The sequence below is a fragment of the Lactuca serriola genome, chromosome 5 (assembly GCF_051521515.1).
Source record: "Lactuca serriola cultivar US96UC23 chromosome 5, Lser_US96UC23_V15, whole genome shotgun sequence".
In the NCBI taxonomy this organism is placed as follows: Eukaryota; Viridiplantae; Streptophyta; class Magnoliopsida; order Asterales; family Asteraceae; genus Lactuca; species Lactuca serriola.
In genome coordinates this window covers 237,451,147-237,456,225 of record NC_136412.1, presented here as the reverse complement: position 1 = coordinate 237,456,225, position 5,079 = coordinate 237,451,147, and the positions used below count along the sequence as shown (strand labels likewise).

At 40.1% G+C, this 5,079-nt stretch overlaps 1 non-coding gene across 1 annotated transcript; it reads left to right on the top strand.

The window, feature by feature from the left end:
- The first annotated feature begins 3,493 nt into the window (after nt 1–3,493).
- On the top strand, nt 3,494–3,600 carry LOC145056180 (small nucleolar RNA R71). The gene has a single exon (XR_013685712.1). It is a non-coding gene; the product is annotated as a small nucleolar RNA R71 (small nucleolar RNA).
- The last annotated feature ends 1,479 nt before the right edge of the window (nt 3,601–5,079 follow it).

Here is a 5,079-nt window from a genome sequence, read left to right as displayed (position 1 = left end):
AGCACAGCTCCAAATAAACCGGTTCTTGAATACGGAAGACCCGGCTCTACCCGTCACACACCATGGTTTCGCCATCATGGTGAAACTCCTTCACAAGATAAGGAGCTAACTCCTCCTCATAGCACACATTCTGCAGCAAATCCCAATCTATCCTGTTGGGCACATAGACCTCTTTCTTCTTGATATCAGCCAGCTTCTTTCTCCATTTCCGCATTGTCGAAGCGGACTCGATTTGAGGGAAGTTTATCCACGGAAAATCCCCTTGGTTGCCACTGGAACTTTGTCCTCTTCTGAACATGATTTCTTCAAAACAAATACACAAAACCTAGAAAACATAGAATATAATTAAAAAAAAATCTTCGCATATACTTCCCGACTCGACTCGTCGAGTCCAGGCACGACTCGGCGAGTCGCGCAAACTGCCCGAGTCAGTCGACGGGTCGATGCAAATTGCCCCATGAAACCTAGAAATTTCATCAAGGGTTTTGTATAGGCACTTACTATTAAGGTATTAAGGCCAGAATAAACGTTCAAAACAACAAAAATCATGAAAAATCAAAACCCTATAAATTCATTACTTTTCAAAAACGGGTTTTTCATGCAATTGCTACCATAGATGGCCTTATAATCACGTTCTTAACAGAAATCAAGAAGAAATTTGTTACCTTTTGAGTTTGAACTTGAGAGATTTGAAGAAAACTTGAAGAAAAAAAATATGAATGCTTGAGAGGAAGTTAGAGAGGGGCACCCGGCGAGTATGTTTGAGAATAAACTGATTCTTAGGGTTAAAACCCTAGTTACCAGATGTAAAAGTAATTTTGAAATTATTTTTTTTTCTGCAAATTATACCGACTCGTCGAGTCGGAGTCAGACTCGGCGAGTCTGGTCGCGAAGTCAAACTTTTTCTGAAATCCATATATACTCGTCGAGTCGTGGTCAGACTCGGCGAGTCTCTTGCAAAAATTCATAATTTTCGAAATTTTGTTATTAATTTAAAATCATTTCACCCCACACTTAGCCCATGCACACTCTCAAGCAGACATGTCCGATGAATTGGAGAATTAACATTTTAAAAACGAAGGAAAAATTAAAAAAAACTAAAAAGTAAAAGAAAGCAAACTCTATATAACGGGTTGCCTCCAGCCAAGCGCTTCTTTTTAAGGAGTCATTAGCTAGACTCCTTCCCGTCTACGTTTCGTCATCTTCGAGCATCGGGAATGCACGCCTAATCCTTTGTGGTTTGTACTTAGTCTTGTATGCGTGAATCTTCTTCTTGTAAGCCCTTTTCAATGCATCTCTTCTCCTTTTCACAGCATCCTCCTCAGCTGCTTGGGCTTCTCTTTTTCTCTTTTTCTTTTTTAACCCATTCTTCTTTACCTTCTCTTGTACCTCCTTCTCTTTAAATTTAATCACTTCATATTTTGTAATGGTTCGTGCTTTAGGTTTAGTAGTGAATGGTCGATCAGCTTCCACCCTTCTTCCCTTTATGTCTTCATCCTTTTCTGTGTTCAACCCTTCTCCAAATGGAATTGTATCAAGGCATGCCACCTCGGCGTCTTGGACTTCCATTCCTTTTCCTTCTTCTGCTGTTTGTTCTTCCAAAGAATCATAAATAGTAACTAAATCCAGGGTATGTGAAGAACTATCAACCAACAGATCAACATTGGCCAAGTTTTTATCAAGTTCGATTGGACTCGTCGAGTCCATCAAGGTGACTCGGCGAGTCTGATCGGGTTCCATCAATTCTGGAGTGTTTTCTGAGTTGGCTCCTTCCAGTATCTTTTCTAACTCCTTCCAGTATCTTTTCTAACTCCTCCAAGTCTTTGCTAGCATCTCCACCTTCTTCAGAGTGTAGCAAAAACTTGCTTGGATCTTCTTTTAGCAAAATTTCAAACTCTTTTTGTAATATCTCATCATCCAATTGGATAAATGAGATTTCTTCTCTCTTTTCTTCTTCTTGCTTGGCTTCTGGAATAGCTTTAAACATCACCGACTCATCACCCACTCTCAATGTCAATGTAGACTCACATATATCAATTAGAGCACACGCGGTGTTTAAGAATGATCTTCCCAAAATAATTGGTATTTCGGGGTCTTCTTCCATATCCACCACCACGAAGTCTACTGGAAAAATAAACTTGTCCACTTTGATAAGGAGATCCTCACAAATGCCTTGTGGATGAATTATCGTTTTGTCCGCAAAATGGATCCTCATATTTATCGTCCTTGGTGCTGGTAAATTCAGCTTCTTAAAGAATGAATAGGGCATCAAATTAATGCTTGCACCTGAATCAGCTAATGCTCGGGTAAAAACTTCATTACCAAATTGGCACGGAATCACCATATTTCCCGGATCACTCTTCTTTTCAGGCAGCTCATTCATCAATATTTCCGCGACTTCAGCCAAATCCTTCCTAGCAGCAAAAAGGCTTTTAAGCAAGTTGAAGTATTTAGGTGTTTGGAGCATTGTTTCCACAAATGGCATATTGACTTGTAAAGCTTTAACATGCTCCATGAAGGTTCTGTATGCTTTTACTTTTTCTGCAGGCATGGCTTTGATTGGATATGGCAGAGGAGGATTATAAGTCTTCAAAGTACTGGCAGTTTTATTATTTACGTATGGACTCGTCGAGTCCATTGGAGAGACTCGGCGAGTCGGATCGAGTTTTGCTGGATGCAATTCTTCTTCTTTTTCTGCCTTCTTCTTGGAGATTTTCAGTGCTTCTGTGAATGTTTCTTCACTGATGGAGGTTATTACACTTACATTCTCCATTCTTGGATTGGGTTCGGTGTTACTCGGAAGTTGACCCGGTCTTCTATCATTCACTTGATGCGCAAGCTGCCCCAGCTGTTTCTCAATGTTGAGAATTGATGCTTGCTGATTCCTAAGCATGTTTCTGGTCTCGTGTATGGCAGCATCATGATCACTGTGTCTTTTTTCGGACGCGGCTATGAATCTAGTGAATAACTCTTCTAAATCGACTTTCTTTTCTACCGGTTCTTCCTTTTGGTATAGTCCCCTCTCCTTCTGCTTGTATTTCTCCTCCTTGGCCTTCTTATACTCCTCGTATGGTAGCCAATCCTTCTTAGCTTTCCGCCAATTTTCATCAAATCGGTCACCACTCGAATAGAAAACTTGAGCTTTCTTATTTCCATTCTCATCCAAATCACAATCCTTTGTGAGATGGGGCCCTCTACAATTTTCGCATCCTACTCTAATAGCATGGATTGCTTGATCCATTTTTGTCATTCTTCGATCCAGACTATCAAGCTTAGCTATCACCGCCGCCATGCTATCATTTGCCGCGTTCACTACCCCTCTACTTACTTCGTTTCTCGGATTGTGGTATTCTCTAGAGTGCTTAGAGAATTCTTCAATTAATTCTTTAATTACTGGGGGTGCCTTCTTTGTGAGCGGGCCTTGAGAATCAAGCAATTGCCTTGTAGTGACATTAACTCCATCATAAAGATAGAGACTTCTTGTTGGCTATTAAGGTCATGATGTGGGCAATTCCTAAGTAGGCTCTTGTACCTTTCCCAAGCTTCATAAAGAGATTCTCCGCGTTGTTGCTCGAAGTTGGCAATGGCTTTCTTTAGCTTGGCTATCTTGGAGGGCGGGCAGAAATGGTCTATGAATTCTTCTTTCATCTTGGCCCATGTGGTGACCGATCCGGGAGGAAGTGACTTTAACCAATCTTTTTCAGCTCCTTCAAATGTGACAGGAAGCATGCAAAGAAGCTGGGTCTCGCGTGGAACATTCGGGACGTTGAAGTAATCGGCCACATCATTCACTTCATCCAAGTGCTTGTAAGCGTCTTCGTGATCCTTCCCGTAAAAAGGAATCTCCTTGAGTTGGGCGAGAATATGGCCTTTTAGTTCGAATGTAGCGGTCGCGGGAATTGCGGGTTGCACAAGCCCTGGCCCGGTGTCATCACGCATCCTTTTCTTCCATTCCCCCATGGGGACTTCATCAATGTTAGCCATTGTGATAGCTAACTCTTCTTCGGAATCGGTTTCGTGCTCGTAAGTATGCTCTTCTTCTTCCTCGGTCTCGTACTCGATATCTTCTTGAATTGGTTCTTCAATTGTTAACGAGGCACTGGATGCTCCTGATTTGCTGCTCCTTTTCTTGCTGAAAACGGACTTTAAATTCTTGAGTGGTGAGTTCTTTGAAGTTGCGGTTTCTCCAACGGCTTTTCCTTTGCTCCTTCTTAGTGCGGATTCCGGGTCTTCCAAAGGAGGGACCAGAGGTGTATCAGATCCCCGGGTCATGAAACAACTGTAAACAAACAAAACAAAAGAAACAGAACACGTAAAAAGAACAAAAACGAAATAAAAAAATAAAGACTGAAACAGCGATGTACTCGCCGAGTCGGCACGAGTGCACTCGGCGAGTTCAAGGCAAAAACAGAAAAGAAAATTTCTAGTTATTCTAAAAAAACGAATTTTTTAGAAACTAATTCTACTTACTGAATTACTTTGTAAATAACTTTGTGTAAGATAAATCCCACACAAAGGATCGATTAAACTAGAATTTAATTTTAATTTTAGAACCGTTCGCAGGCAACGGCGCCAAAAACTTGATGTGTGTAAACTCACTTAGTTTTAAACCTACTTTTAATTATCAAATAACACACAAAAGGCAGTGAACCTATCAATTGTGGTATAGCTAAATAAGCAGGGTATCGAACACAGGGAACGGCAAATTAAATTAAAAACTAATTTTATCTAAGTTAATTAAGAAGTAGGAGTTTTCTCTAGTTTTACAAGACTAGAAACTTACTAACTATTACTAATTTTAAGACTAGAAAATAACGACTTCACTAGATTCAATAATTGGAAAGGAACTTCTGTTTAGTTCAACTTGGTTAACTCTATGGTTGATTTCAAGGTAATGGTGCAATGGATTAATTCTTCCGTTGGTTACCGATTCAAGTGATTAGATTCGTGTTCACTACCCTAATCCTTAGCAAATAAACTAACTTAAACAGTGGCCAATTGTCTAATTTAATTATATTCACTAGATTAATTATTCGGGTTAAGTTAGACTTGCAATATTTAACTAATTTATTCTTTTAA